This window comes from Notechis scutatus, chromosome 2 (assembly GCF_049901735.1).
Source record: "Notechis scutatus isolate UNSWTSFEM ecotype Mainland chromosome 2, rNotScu1.2, whole genome shotgun sequence".
Lineage (NCBI taxonomy): Eukaryota > Metazoa > Chordata > Lepidosauria > Squamata > Elapidae > Notechis > Notechis scutatus.
In genome coordinates this window covers 27,884,921-27,901,829 of record NC_142010.1, presented here as the reverse complement: position 1 = coordinate 27,901,829, position 16,909 = coordinate 27,884,921, and the positions used below count along the sequence as shown (strand labels likewise).

The window sequence follows — 16,909 nt, the reverse complement described above, 5'->3', positions numbered from 1 at the left end:
AGCATCATCTTCTCAGTTGCCATTTCTTCTCTCTTGGCCAAGACAATCACGGTTGTGCTTGCTTTCCTGGCCACAAAACCAGGAAATCGAGTGAAAAGGTGGTTAAAGAAGAGCTGGGCCAACTCCATCATCCTTTCTTCTGCTGCTATCCAAATTATCATCTGCTCCATCTGGTTTGGAGCTGCTCAACCATTCCCTGACTCTGACTTCCACTCCCAGCCTGGAGTGATCATCCTGCAATGCAACGAAGGGTCCGTTGTCATGTTCTACATCACCCTCAGTTATCTAGGCTTCCTGGCTGCCATCTGCTTTACAGTAGCTTTCCTAGCCAGGAATCTTCCTGGAGCCTTCAATGAAGCCAAACTGATCACCTTCAGCATGCTGGTCTTCTGCAGTGTCTGGATCTCCTTTGTGCCCACCTACCTAAGCACCAAAGGAAAATACATGGTGGCGGTTCAGGTCTTCTCCATCTTATCCTCCAATGCTGGGCTGCTGGGCTGCATCTTCATCCCCAAGTGCTACATTATCCTTCTTAGGCCAGACTTGAATACCAAGAAGCAGCTTATGGCCAAAACAAATGCAGAAAAGTGAAACGTAAGAATTTTCACTCTCAACATTTTCCAACTGTCCAAACCTTGAATATGGTGCAAGATGTTCTCCATACATGAGTAGGCCAATGCTTGGAAAAATTAAATCCTAGTCAGAAAATAGTGTCCTCCCAGCTAATTGCTTGATGGCTACTTAGCTCTTTTGTGTAGTTGAATTACCATATCTATTCTATGCCCTTAGCTGAGCCCTGAAATGCTTCACCAAGATATATTTAATATGACATTTGTACAATGGGAATCTTGTTGATACATCAGAAAGAATTGTATAATTGCAGGGGGCTCTAGAAATGCCATTATTTTAGTTGCATGATAATTTATCTGCAATTCGAGTTCTTTGACCAATTGGACCCAAGATCTCAGCATCATCAAATAACACTGTAACTGTAACTACATAGCCAGAAAGGCGTTAAGAGTTGTTAACTTAATCTTACATAGCTTTTTCTCTGGTAATATTACAGATTACAGATCGTCAGAGTTGAAAGGGACCTTGTAGGTCATCTAGTCCAACCCCCCGCCCAAGCGGGAGACCCTACACCATTTCTGACAAATGGTAGTCCAATCTCTTCTTGAAAGTCTCAAGTGATGGTGCTCCCACAACTTCCGAGGGCAAGCTGTTCCATTGGTTGATTGTTCTCACTGTCAGAAAGTTTCTCCTTGTTTCCAGGTTAAATCTCTCCTTGTTCAGTTTCCATCCATTATTCCTTGTCTGGCCTACAGGCGCTTTAGAAAATAGCTTGACCCTCTCCTCCCTGTGGCAGCCCCTCAAATATTGGAAGACCGCTATCATGTCTCCCCTGGTTCTTCTCTTTACTAGACTAGCCAAGCCCAGTTCCTGCAACCGTTTGTTGTATGTTTTAGCCTGCAGTCCCCTAATCATCCTGGTTGCTCTTCTCTGTACTATTTCTAGAGTCTCAACATCATTTTTATAATGTGGTGACCAAAACTGGATGCAGTACTCTAGGTATGGTCTTACTAAGGCTTTATAGTGTGGTATTGGTACCTCCCTTGATCTTGACTGTATCCCTCTGTTAATACAATTTAGGATTGCATTAGCTTTTTTGGTGGCTGCTGCACACTGCTGGCTCATATTTTGCTGGTTGTCCACTAAGACTCCAAGATCGCTCTCACAATTACTGCTATTGAGCCTAGTTTCACCCAGTCTATATGTGTACTTTTGGTTTTTCTTGCCTAAGTGTAGGACTTTACTTTTCTCTATATTGAATTTCATTTTATTAGATATGGCCCAGTGTTCTAGTCTGTCAAGATCCATCTGGATCTTGAGCCTATCTTCTTGGGTGTTAGCTATTCCTGCCACTTTAGTATCATCTGCAAATTTGGTAAGTTCCCCTTCTATTCCCTCATCTAAGTCATTATTGGAGATATTGAAGAGTACTGGGCCTAAGACGGAACCTTGTGGCACCCCACTGCTTACTTCCCTCCATGTAGACTTAGACCCATTAAGGACTACTCATTGAGTATGGTTTGGCAGCCAGTTGTGAATCCATCTAGTGGTGGTGCTATCTATTCCACTTTTTTCTAGCTTACCAAGAAGTAGGTTGTACTCCACTTTATCGAATGCCTTGCTGAAATCTAAATATATTATGTCCACAGTATTTTGCTGGTCTACTAATTAACTCACTGGTCTACTAATTTAGTCACTAATAACTTACTTAAACTTATAACTTACACTAATAACTAGAGCATACAAAATATTTGCTAGACCAATACTCGAATACAGCTCATCAATCTGGAACCCACATTACATATCTGATATTAACACAGTTGAGAAAGTCCAGAAATATTTCACAAGAAGAGTTCTCCACTCCTCTACTCATTGCAGAATACCTTATGCCACCAGACTCGAAATTCTAGACCTAGAAAATCTAGAACTACGCCACCTTCGGTCCGATCTAAGCATAGTATATAAAATCATACATTGCAATGTCCTACCTGTCAATGAATACTTCAGCTTCAACCATAACAACGCAAGAGCAAACAATAGATAAAAACTCAAGGTTAATCTCATCAAACTTGATTGCAGGAAATATGAGTTCAGCAACAGAGTGATCAATGTCTGGAATACTCTACCTGACTCTGTGGTTTCTTCCCCAAACCCCAAAAACTTTAACCTTAGACTATTGACCTCACCCCTTTCCTAAAAGGTCTGTAGGGGGTGTGCATAAGCACACCAACGTGCCTACCATCCCTGTCCTATTGTTTCTTTTATTTTTTATTTTTCTTATATGTATCCATGTATTCATAACTATGTTTTTACTTATACCTATTATCTTGTAAGGAATTGACAAATAAATAAATAAACAAACAAATAAATCAATCAATCAATAAATCAATAGAATAAACACTGCATTCTATCCACTCTGCCATCATGTCTTATTATTATAAATTACTATAAAGATGGTGCTTGTTATGAAGCAGCAAGTGATTTATCCTCTTTCAGACAGAAATGTGGGCACTGGGAGTGCTTATCTACTCATTCTGTTCATTCATTGCATATTTTTACTCATCCCTACAGTGTGTGAAGATTGTGCGAAGCAAGACACAAAACATTATGGACATACTTGTGGGATTTTGTAGGTGCCAAACAGGGCAGCAATCTCAAAGGAGGTGTCAGTCTCAGCCACTTCTAGGACAATGAAAAACTCCTTCTTCCTTCTGTAGCTAAAGTTAGGAACATGTGTAGGGGTGGGATTCAAATTTATTTACAACCAGTTCTGTGGGTGTGGCCTAATTTGTGAGTATGGCTTTGTGGTCATGTGACTGGCTGGGCATGGCTTGGATATAAATATTGGAAATATTTATGTTAATATTGAATTTTTTATAAAAAAGAGCAACTTTTACCCAAAAGCAGGCAAAGCAGGCAGGCAGATTGAGTTGCTCACAGAATCACAAATTCACTCAGAGATCTATCTTTCTGCCATTAGCTACCTCAGTCTGCACTGAGAAATAGAAGCTTCAGTCCTAAGGAAAGTTCAGCTCTGCTTTTAGACTAGCTAGAAAGCAAGAAATCCAATGATTTCCTGCTTTCTAGTTAATCCAACTCTCCCAGCACAGCAGAACACTAATTGTGGGGGAGGAAAAATAGCAACTTAGCAGGCAAGTTTGATGGTGTGCATGCCAGATAAGGAGTGAGTGGGCAGGGTGGGAGCAGCCAGTGGTGTGATTTGCCAGTTCTCCAGCAGGTAGATTCCCACCCCTGGTGAGAGTGCATTTTGCGCATGTTTGTAGACCATTTCCAAAAAACCTCAGCTATGCCACCCAAACAGCTGACAAGCGCTGAGCATGGATGCACAGCGTTTCAAACTCCTCTTCTTTCCTGCTTTTTCAACCTCACCTCTGCCGCGCAAAGCAGCTGAGGTTGAAAAAGCAGGAACTAAAGGACAGCCAAGAGCCCGGGAGGGCGGCTGGGCCAAACAGAGCAGCAGACACCGAACCAGTTTGGTGTCTGCTGCTCTTCAGATCTACTGGTTCTACTGGGCCAAACTGGTAGCATCTCACCCCTGAACATGGGCCTCCCCAGCAGAGAACAGGTCCAGCATGGCATTCCCAAGTTCTTCTGGGGTTCAAATAATTGTCATGGAGAATCTAACCCAGGTGGACATTTGTAAGAAACTGGAAATGTTGGTTAATCTCTTGGATGGCAAATAAGAAATAGAGATCTTTGAAGTAGTGAGTAGATGCTCTCCTAGTAAAAGCTAATATAAATCAATTATAATAAAGAGAACCAAAAAGAAAAAAACAGATACAAGCTAAAAATACAAAAAGCAAGAAAATAAACTTTTAAAAAATCAGAACACAAGATAAAGAAACGATGATTGCTTGGGGGAAAATTTTTGGATATGGGGTAGACTTGGATAAATGGCAAATTATGGAATAGAAATTATAAATTAACAATGTCAACAGTCTATAAAGAGAATTTATATAAGATGTTTTACATGTGGCATCTGCCCCTGTAACACACCAACCCTTGGGTTGTGTCGTCAGAACTGCTTAGCCAAAGTCTACCCCAATGGACACCCAAAAAAAAAAAAAAAAATTTAATAAAATTGGCCCCCAAAAAAAACACCCCAACCAACGGCGGGCTTTTTTTCCTTCTTTTTTTTTTTGAAAAAAAAAAATGCACCAAACAAAAGAAAAACACAAAAAAAAACCGAGGGGAAGGGGGGGGGGGAATGCCTCTGTATAAAAGAAAAAAAATGAATTGTAAGGCCCACCCAACACCCCCCTGGAATGGAATGAAAAGAGAAAAAAAAAAAAAAAAAAAAAAAAAAAAAAAAAAAAAAAAAAAACAAATACCTCACCTGAAGCATATGGCTCATCACTTTCCTGCCCTAGATCCTGAAGCCAAGATTTTGTTCATGCTGGGACTAGATGCCCCTGATGCTTTAGCATACACTGAAGTACTAAGAGGCCTGAGATACTCACCCGATGCCTTCAAAACAGACCTGGGTTGTGAAATCTCAGGAATTGTCGGTGTTGATCAGATGCAGGCCCCAACCCAGGCAGAAGCCTTCACACCATCTATTCCGACAGCCTTCCAATGCCCTTTAGCACCATCAAAAAAAAGAATGCCGGTCCATCCTAAAAGGCCACCAGCGACCAGTAGACTTTCACCAAGAAACTCTACACCAGACCGGTCACCGACCTAGTGCTGCTGCGGAGAAAGGCTGAACTTGAAGATTGAACCTCAAGCTTTGCATGCTTTACTTTGTTTGGTGCTTTATTACTATTTACTGTTTCTCTTAGTTATATAGCTAGCTGTTTATTTTAGTTATATAGTTATCTGCTATTCAGTGAGTATTACTCTTTACTATTTATCTTAGTTATACAGTTACTTTAGTTAGTGGAATTTACAATTCCAGGTGGGGAGTGTGCTGTCCAGACAGTTTAGAGTTAATGGGATTTGGGATAGTTAGTTAGAAATTGAGAGTTGTCCCCTTAAGGGAATGCATCATGGTAAATGTAGTTAAGGTATCCTGGGGAATGTAGTCCATGTCTTGTGGTCACATCTGTAATCCTGATTGGTCACTAAATTTTCCCTTGTTGGGTTGGGGGAGGCTCCCTCACTCTTGCCTGAATCCACCATACCATGCAGCTGCTTCAATCATAGCCTGAATCCATTACCATGCAGTTGCTTCAATCATCATTGGGATGAGAGTTTATTATCTTTCTACACCATAATGCAAATATGCAAAGGATTGGACATTAAGAAGAACCTCGTCATAACTGTGAGTTGATATGGATGCCTGACGAATCAATAAAAAAGACTTTGTATGGATGCTTTGTGGAGTTGCTCTGTCTGCTTTATACCCATCCAGAGAGTAATAAGCAGAACATGGTCTCGAGCCATATATAATATGAATGTAAACCCAACAAGAAATGTATATAAATATTGTGCACAAGATATGTGTACCTAGCTGACACAATGTATAACTGAAACGATTTATTTGTTGTTTTTGTCATAAAAATTTCCCCCCAAAAAAATCAGAACAATGTAAATAAAGCTATATGTTTAGTTTGTGTTAATCTGTAAAGAACCTCATCTGCCAGCCTTTCCTGAAATTAGTCATTCAGGGCAACTTCATTTTGCAAAGGGTGTTTTCCAATCCAAGCATCTAAGGTAGGGATGTCAAACTCACTTCATCACATGATGTAGCGTGACATTTTTCACCTTCATTAAAACGAGGGTGGCTGTGGTCAGCACGTGATGCATCCAGCCCACGGGCTGCGAGTTTGACACCCCGATCTAAGATAATGAAAGGATTATTAGAGCCTACACAGACTGTGCCTAACTCGACTTTTGATTCCTTGCTGAGCTGAGCTCCATTGTAACATAATGTGCCAACTGCAAAGATAAAGCCTCTAGGCTCAACTGCCAATTAGCCTAGCTAAAATAACTTGTGAAATGCAAAATATGAATTCTGCCTGTTTGCTGTAACTTAATGTGAGATAGCAACCCCCTAACAATGCTCTGGGCTGTATGCCAGAAAATGTATTCCTTTAAAGTCCCTTTGTTTGCAGAAATGCTGAGGAAAACCATGAGGTTTGCATAACCCAAGAAAGAAAACCTCCAACTCCATTGAAGTAGAGAAGAGGTACTTTTACTGAGGTTGAAATGACAGTGGTGAAAGCAAACAAGTTCTGATGCAAGAGTCACGAAAGTTACAGGTTGAAGGTTTCCCCAAATCCCTCCTCCCAGGGTCCCAGGCTGAATGGAGTTCCAGCTGGCATTTGGGGAGTATTAGCCTGATAGTTTTCTTAGATGGCTTGTGAGGCTTCAGTACTACTGACCAAGGTATTCTTCAGATGCTATAATATAGAACACACTGTTTTAAGCTGATTCAGCAATGTCCAACATGGGATTCTGGGTGATTATCCTTGAGAACACAGATCATAGCCCTTTTCGTTCCCCTGTCAGCTTTGGAAGCCGAACAGCAGAAGCTTCCATGCTGCCACATTCCTGTGCCTGGGAAATTGGGAGGGGGAAATTCATGGAGCATATGTAGTTAGACATAATAGCATTCTTCTTTTTGGTCAAGGTCATTTGTTTTCTCTACCTGCATGAGGAGTGGTTTGAGGGATGTCTCAAGTTGGGACGGATGGTGATTGGGCCATTGATGGGTGCGGGGGGTGGAATGGGGTTTTTTTAATTACTCCAGGAAGACCAGGAACTCTCAGATTCAGGTTTTCTTAGATGTGCCAGTATGACAATTCTAATAAAATGGAACTTTGAGGGGGGAAAAAACTGTCCTGGAGTTTTTGATGGGAGTTTGGTTTTGCTCGAACATTGACATCCCCTCTGCAATCTTGTATTACCATAAAACTGGTGACAGAGACCATCAAGTACTGGGGTTCATGATGCTGATAGCCTCAGATTCACTTGTCACTCAACCTCAAATAGCAAATTAGAAGGCAGTTCTTCTGACCAGTGCCTGAGTTCAAGGGTGGACTTTACCAGATAAAATGGAATCTAGACTGGAGGAGGTACTGCTGGTCCCAATGAGAAATAAGCTTTGGAATAAGAATTCAGCACATCTTGGTTGAAGAATATGTCCCCTGAAAGAGAAGATCCATAGTCAGTGATGTTTTTAAGTAGCCCAGATTTTTACACATTATCCATGCTTCTCTTTCACCCTTTCACCAAAAAAAACCCCTTCTATTCCTAGGAAGGAGGCCCAGGTTCACATGAAATGAATTGCCCTCTGGTTGTCATTTAATGTCATTTAATTTAATTTTTTCAATTCCATAATTCCAGACTTCACTAAATAGAAAATTCCTTTATTGCAATCAGATATGTCAGATGCAAAAGGATGACTAAATCAAGAAATAATAGTATTTCTTACAGCTTCTTGGAACTAGTCAGAGATGTTATATTTGCTTAAGTAAAGCCCATAGACTACTTGGGTAATGTTCGTGTTTGTATGCCTTTTTCATATTTGGTGAGCCTTAGTATATTTTCTGTTAAGCCTGGATTCCCCAACGGGTGTTAAGGAAAACAAACTAAACAGAATGTGCAGCGAAGTCAGATAGGAAGACAGGTAAATGTGTGAGATAAGCCTTCTCGTTAACACGCAGTAAAAATACAGATACGCTTGTGCTATCAAAATTATAATTTATTCCATTTAAGAATTATAGCATAGTCATTATAAACAGTCCAGTATTCATATATCATATCAGTCAAGTCTTGTCAGGGATACTCTATTTGCAAAGTCCGTGTTGAATAGCCAATGTCAGTACACTTACAATAAATCAGTCCAATCTTCTCTCCATTGAGAAATATCAACACACTTCTTCACTCCCCGTTTCAGCAAGAACGCAGTCTTCAATAAGCCAGCCAGTAAGAGCCAGAGAGTGCCTTGCTGCTTATATAGTACTTTTACAGCTGCACCCTTAATTACATTCCTTTAGCTTAAAGTCACATACACTTTATCTGACAAACCATGATTCATCATTTTATTATCTTTACCCAAAACAGTTAGGGTAAAACAATGTTATCCCTAACATTCTCCCCTTTTGGGTAATAATAATAAATATTACAATAATATATTCATTTACACTTTCAAATCATAATTGTCACAACTCTCTTTAAATTTTACAACACCTTGTGCCTTTGTAAACTGGTCTGCAATATTTTCTTCCGTCATGCAGTACTCAAGTTTAATTAGACCATTTTTCACAGATTCTCTAACATTTAAGTATCTTAAATCAGTATGCTTTGATCTAGTCTTTACAGCAATATTAGTAGCTAATTGTATAGCTGCCTGGTTGTCTTCGTACACAATAATGGAATCTTTAACAGTTATACCCATGTCTAATAATAACTGTTTGTACAGAATTAAGTCAGTGCATAGTAATGACAGACATGAAAATTCTGCTTCCATAGTTGACAAGCTAATATGCTGTTGTCTGATTGACCTCCACCCTATTAAAGTCTTACCAAATAATATAGCCATCCCAGATGTTGATTTTCTAGTATTTATGTCAGCTGCAAAACTTGCATCTGCATAGGCACTAAAATTCAAATCACCTTTTGGCTCTAGATACAATGCATGGTGCATTGTTCCTTTAAGATATCTTAAAATTCTCTTTAATGCTTGCCAATGACATTGATGTGGATCATTATTATATCGTGCCAGTTGATTAATACTATAAGCTATATCTGGCCTAGACCAATTGCTAATATATGATAAGCTACCAATCAAAGATTGATATATGGTCTTATCAAATTTGGGACTTTGAGCATCAATTTTGCAAATTTCCTGACTCATTGGAATCTTTGCAGGCTTACAAAGTTCCATTTTATACAATTTAATTAATTGGCAAATTTTATCCTCTTGAGATATCTTAAATCCTTTTTTGGTTTTGTTAATTGTCAATCCTAGATACTTTTTGATTTCACCTAAATGTTTTAATTTTATCCTTTTGGCTAATAATGAAATAATCTCAGTAGCTTCATTATTGGTCTTAGTAATCAAAGCAATATCATCTGTAAATAATAACAATAATGACACCGTTCCATTATTTTCTCTTTTAAACATACATGGATCTGCTAAACCAGATTTAAACCCTATATTGTTTAATTCTTTCACAATATATTGGTTCCATTCATAGCCAGATTGTTTCAATCCATATAAACTCTTCTTGAGTTTCCAACAATCATTGCTATTTACTTTATTATCATTTATACCAACCGGTTTTTTCAAATATATTGTATGCTGCAATGGTGCATGTAGATATGCAGTTTCTAAGTCTAAATGGTTAACTATATAATTCTTCTTAGCTGCCCATACTAAAGCTGCTCTTAAAGTTGTAGCCTTAAGATTTGGTGCAAATACCTCATCATAATCAAATACATTTTGGTTAAATCCTTGTGCTACTAATCTAGCTTTATAAGTTACTTTCCCATTATTTCCAGTCTTTACTTTAAATATCCATTTGCACCCAATGGATTTTTCTCCTGGAGGTAATTTGGTTTCTTCATAAACCTTCATTTCTTTTAATGAATTTAACTCTTTATTCATTGCCTTTTGCCAATTCTCCTGATCCTTAGCAGGATACATCTTAAGTTCATCTATGCTAGTAGGAACTTTATTTACTTGGCAAACAATACTGGCCTGATATCTATCAGGTGGTTTGGTTATACGCGTTGTGCGTCTAGGTATAACTGGACTTACAGGTGGACTTTCTTTTATTTCCTGTTCTTGACTATCTATCTCTTCTTGATCAATTATTTCCTCTTGATCTGATTCTATTTGCTCTTCATGGACTTCTTTAATTGGACTTTTCTTATAACTAGTCTTTTCTTTCTGCCTCTTGTAGTGTTCTATAATAACATCATTATCTGAATCCTGTTCTAATCTATTCCATCCTATATGTTCTAGGAATTGTGCACTAGCACTGCAGTATACTCTAGATGTACCTGGTTCCCAGAATCTATAAGATCTATGGTTTGCTTGATATCCAACAAAAAATAATCTTTTAGCTCTACGTTGTCCTTTGTGCCTGAGTTGTGTAGGGATATGCACCCATGCTGGTGCACCAAATGTGTGAATATAACTCAAATCAGGTTTCCTACCATGCCACAGAGTGAATGGTAATTCACCTGTTGTTGAATTAACAACATTGTTTAATATGTGATTCCCACACATTATAGCCTCTCCCCACAAATTGTCAGGTAATCCAGAATCAGATAACATTGTTCTTCCCATTGATTGCAGTGTTTGGCCTCTTCTCTCTATAAATGCATTATGCTGAGGCCTATATGGTGCAGACTTTTTATGTTGAATACCTGCCATTCTAAGTCTACTCTGGAATTTATTATTTGTAAATTCCGCACCATTATCTGTTATAAGAGTTACCAGTTTCTTTTTAGTTTTCCTCTCTGCAAATTTTAACCAATTAAAGAAATTTGTGTACGTTTCAGTTTTACTCTTCATTAGAAAACAGAAACCATACCTAGAATAGTGGTCCATTATGCTTAATATGTATCTAGCACCACCTACACTTGGCTTTTTAGGACCTATTATATCGGCAAATACTACCTCTAAAGGCTCTTTGGTAGTAAATCCATCAACTCTATTTGCCGGTATAACTTTGCTTTTGTTTTGATTACAAGCAGAACATTGCAAATACTTATTACAAGGTTTCAAACTTATTCCTTTAGATAGTTGAACAGTTCTCTTAATCATTTTAAAATTTAAATGACCTAACCTTCGGTGTAACAAGTGAATACATTCATTATGAGGTTTCTTATTTTCATAAACTGTGTTAGCCACTTTTAAACCATTATCATTTAACACATATAAATCACCTCTTAAAGATGCAGTAATTTTCTTACCTTCTTTTTCAATTAAACAAGTATCTCCCCTAAAGGTAACTATGTATCCTAATCTAACCAACATTCTAACAGAAAGCAAATTAAATTTAAGTTGAGGTACATATAACATTTTTACGTTCTCATTTATATAAGAACAATGTGCAATACCTTCACCTTTTGCTTTGATATTCCATCCATTTGCTAATGAGATATGCTGTGTACTCATGGACATTTTTACAAATTTTTTGTTAACATTTGTAATACAGTGGGACGCACCACTGTCAACCACCCATAAATTATTCTTTACAACTCCATTACTATACATTGCTAACTCATAATTCTTATTTCTTCTTTGTTGGCTTACAGCATTCTGGCTTGCTTTCTGGTGCTTTGGTTTCTTACAAAATCTTGCAAAATGTCCTCTCCCCCCACAATTAAAACACTTTTTAATTGCGTATGCAGTAGGAGATTCATTATTTTCCTTTTGAGGTTGCTCCCTCCTTAACTGATCTCTTTCAAGCCTTCTTCTGGCCTCTTCAATCAATCTGCCAGTGATATCAGTTAAATTTAGGCTTTCTTTAGGCAATATTTCAAGGGAAGTTACGTAGTCATCAAAACTTTCGTCTAATGAAGATAGAATTATGTAGACCTGGTGTAGTTCAGAGAAAATTAATTCCTTCTCATGAAGTTCTTGGAAAATGCTTTTCATAGTGTTCAAATGACTCAGCATATCACCATTCTTTTGTAGATACGTCCGGAAAAGCTTCCGTGTTAGATTTATGTGAGCACCAACGTTATCTCGAACATAAATCCTCCTCAGTTTTTGCCAACACCCAACAGCAGTTTGCTCTCCGCGTATATGAATAAGCTGCTGATCAATTAAAGTTAATCCTATGATGCAAAATGCTTGTTCATTTTTCTCTTTAAATTCTTTTATCTTTAGACTATCTTCCTCATCTTCAGGATCCCATTCTTCTACGTTTGGTGGATTTTCAATTATGTTCCACAGACCTTCTCTTCGTAGAAGTAGACTACATTTCATAGACCATGAAACATAGTTTGTTCCATCCAGCTTGGATATAAGGGACAAACTTTGTAGACTGTCTTGTGCCATGTTTCACTATATGGATATAAAACTATAATTGATAAAACACAGCTGTCTGTTTACTGTAACGTGTAACAACACAAAATCTCACTTTTTACATAAACCTGTTTTTATCCAAGTTAAACTGACTTTGCAGTCTCTCTGGGCCCATAACCAGTGTTAAGCCTGGATTCCCCAACGGGTGTTAAGGAAAACAAACTAAACAGAATGTGCAGCGAAGTCAGATAGGAAGACAGGTAAATGTGTGAGATAAGCCTTCTCGTTAACACGCAGTAAAAATACAGATACGCTTGTGCTATCAAAATTATAATTTATTCCATTTAAGAATTATAGCATAGTCATTATAAACAGTCCAGTAGTCATATATCATATCAGTCAAGTCTTGTCAGGGATACTCTATTTGCAAAGTCCGTGTTGAATAGCCAATGTCAGTACACTTACAATAAATCAGTCCAATCTTCTCTCCATTGAGAAATATCAACACACTTCTTCACTCCCCGTTTCAGCAAGAACGCAGTCTTCAATAAGCCAGCCAGTAAGAGCCAGAGAGTGCCTTGCTGCTTATATAGTACTTTTACAGCTGCACCCTTAATTACATTCCTTTAGCTTAAAGTCACATACACTTTATCTGACAAACCATGATTCATCATTTTATTATCTTTACCCAAAACAGTTAGGGTAAAACAATGTTATCCCTAACATTTTCTTTGAATTACTAGTCTCTGCCTCAGTCCAAATGTGTGGAAAATTGTCTTCCTGGATTTTTCAAACAGACCCGGGAAGGCGAGCCAGTTTGCTGCTATGACTGCATTCCTTGTCCAGAGGGGACCATCTCTACTCACAATGGTGGGTGATACCACAGGAAATGGTACTGAATTCATCCAGAGCATTTTGATCAATGTGCATCTTAAAATAGACCCATCTAAGCTTGACTGCCTTGTTATTCTTAATTTTCAAAGTACCTGATATCTTCCATAAAGGGAGGAATAAGAAAAAGTTCTTGAAGGACGAGATTAGAAGAGATAGGAGTACATTGTAGCATGGGCAAGGTTACTTCTGTCAGAGGAAACCTCACTTCTGTTTGTCAGTTTGGAAGTGTCCTGCCATGTTCTATCTTCTTAGGACCATTTGATTTTTTTTCTAATTTGAGGAACAATTTTAAATCAATGACTTTTGCTCATCCAATCAACTTTACCTTACAGGCCAAAAGATACATCCAACAATTGTTCAATTAATCAATTATTCTTTATTAAGATCATAGAGCTACATAAGAATAGAGTAGAGTAGAGTAGAATAGAATAGAATAGAATAGAATAGAATAGAATAGAATAGAATAGAATAGAATAGAATAGAATTCTTTATTGGCCAAATGTGATTGGACACACAAGGAATTTGCCTTTGGTGCATATGTTTTCAATGTACATAAAGAAAAATAAAAGAAAGTAAATTCATCAAGAATCATAAGATACAACACTTAGTGATAGTCATAGTAATAAGCAATCAAATCATACTAGGAAACAAATAAGACAATATAAATTGTAAAGATACAAGCAGCATGGTTTTAGTCATAAGTGGGAAGAGAGGAAGGATGAGAAGAATAATAGTAATACAGTCTCCGTAAATAATTTGACAGTGTTGTGAGAATTAGTTGTTTACAAGAGTGATGGCATTTGAGGGGAAAACTATCTTTGTATCGAGTTGTTTCCTTAAATGTTGCCACTTTGTGGGTCCATTTTGGTTGCAGCTCCTGCTATATTGAACTCCATCTCCCTTGAATTCAAACAGGCCCCCGCCCTTCTAAACTTCTGGAGACTTAGATTTTGTCCCAGGAATTGGGATGAGGTGTTATATTTATGCCTATTTATCATATATTATGGGCTTTCATATCAACTCCCATCCAAAGAAGGTTTTTCTGAATATGGGAAAGAAAAGCGTGTAAAAGAAATATTTCTTTCTGTTTTCTCAGATACGGAAAAATGCACCAAGTGTTCAGATGACCAATATCCAACCAAAACCCAAGTCCATTGTATCCCCAAAAGAAGGAACTTTCTGTCCTATGAAGGACAACTGGGTATCATCCTTGTTTCTGTGGCCCTACTCTTGTTCCTAATCACAATCCTTATTTTAATCATATTCATTAAATACCTAGAAACTCCCATTGTCAAAGCCAACAACCGGGACCTCTCCTTCGTCCTCCTGGTCTCCCTCCTGCTTTGCTTCTTGACCTCTATTTTCTTCATTGGACAACCAAGGAAAACCACATGTCTTCTCTAACAAACAGTGTTCAGCATTGTCTTCTCAGTAGCTGTGTCTTCTGTATTCGCCAAAACAATTACAGTGATGCTGGCGTTCCTGGCCACAAAACCAGGGAACAGGGTGAGAAGATGGTTGGGGAAGAGTTTGGCCAACTCCATCAACCTTTCCGGTTCTGCTGGCCAAACTTTCATCTGTGCCCTGAGGTTGGGTGTTTCTCCTCCATTCCCTGACTCTGATCTGCACTCCCAGCCTGGAGAGATCATCCTTCAATGCAATGAAGGCTCCGTTGCCATGTTTTATGTTGTCCTTGGCTATATGTGCCTCCTAGCTGTCATTTGCTTCATTATGGCTTTCCTGGCCAGGAATCTGCCTGGGGCATTCAACAAAGCCAAGCTAATCACCTTCAGCATGCTGGTCTTCTGCAGTGTCTGGATTTCCTTCCTGCCCACCTACCTGAGTACAAAGGAAAGTCCATGGTGGCCGTGCAGGTCTTCTCCATTTTGGCCTCTGGTGCTGGGCTACTTGTTTGTATCTTCTTCCCCAAGTGCTATATTATCATCCTCAGGCCAGATCTAAATACTAAGGAACATCTCATTATAAAAGGAGGGAAATAACTATGAAATTGTTTCTTAGGCTCATACTATTTAATTATCCATTGCAGTTCTTTTGGGTTTAGACCTCTATACAGTATGCAAAAGAGACTATCAACCAACCCAAGAGGCACAAAAAGACCCCAGCACCTCTCCACCAATAATCAGCACCCAGATCAATATAGATTAGCTGCAAGGTTAACATGAGACCAACAATCAAGTAAACAATACCCCAATCAAGAAATAATGTCAGGTATCCAAGTGATGAAATCCATTTCAAAAGAAAAGAACAAAGTCCATCTTCCAAGACAATTTCTTTTATATAGGAAAGCATCAAATTGGCAAAGTCCATGGTAATTCCAGATCTGACACAACCCGGAATTACCCCACAATATTTGAAGTTAGAAACAATCCCCCAAAAGTCACATTCACCAATAGAAGTAATTCAACCTTGCTTGTTGTCATAAATCTTCACCTCAAGGGGCCTAAGCACGGACAGCTCGTTTTCCCAAAGGAAGAAGAATCACCTAGCCAAAACAACTCTATCTCCTCTCCTCCCCCTTAGGAATGTGGCAAGCCCGAAACCCTTACCCCCATGACTGCCACAGAGAAAGTAAGAAAAAGAATATATACTAAGCCTAACTAAAATGGCTTACAGATATGTCAATTTCGGAATTGACAAAGTAACTACCAAAGACCCAACAGTAAACAGCCCAATCAAAGAATCTCTAAGACTTCTCCCACCAACATTGACAGGGCAAGCCACCAGAATATAAACCAACAACAAAGCCCACTCCTTACTGGCACTGATGATGTTACTTAGTTTGGGTAATGAAAAGTATGCAAAAAAGCAAACAAGCTCAGAGAGCACCAAGGACCCCTAATTCCAACCCTGAGATACAAATATTCTCCTTTATTGGCTTTATGGGTTTGTATATTTCCTTTGCTTATGTTTGTCGATTAGGGTTTTTTAAAACAGAATAAAATTAAAATATGAGGACTGTAAGACTAATGAAATGATGTATTGATCTTTATCTCCAAATATTATACTGTTTTACAAAGACCAGATTTGAACATCTAATATAAAAGTAAAATAGATGCATTTTTCAGGAATGTAACTATTGAAAAATAATTCCTTTATTGACCACATTTGTGGGGGGGGGGGATATATACATATTCATCTGCACATAATTTTATTTGTCTATTTTACTTTTTGAACACATATCACATTTTATGGAGGAGTCATTCTTGAGCTTTCATTGACTTAATAAGACTGAACAAGCAAAGGAGAAAGAGGGGCAGATAGACTGAAATATGAAGGCCAACTTTTGATTTAAAAGATGACATTGAGAAGTTTGCAGGTTTCCATAAGCTGCCAAATGAGAAATGTTGTTTCTTTTCTTGGCCTAATCCTTAATAAATGCACTGGATATGCTTTGGTGTGCTTTCTGTTCCTCTTTCTCTGGTGCCTTAAAAATGGACAACTTCAATAACACAGGAGTATCTCATAAGTATC

General features: G+C 38.3%; 1 protein-coding gene across 1 annotated transcript in view; it reads left to right on the top strand.

The window, feature by feature from the left end:
• LOC113432072 (vomeronasal type-2 receptor 26-like) overlaps positions 1–16,909 on the top strand; it is a 492,433-nt gene that overhangs the window by 14,110 nt on the left and 461,414 nt on the right. The window lies entirely within an intron of this gene.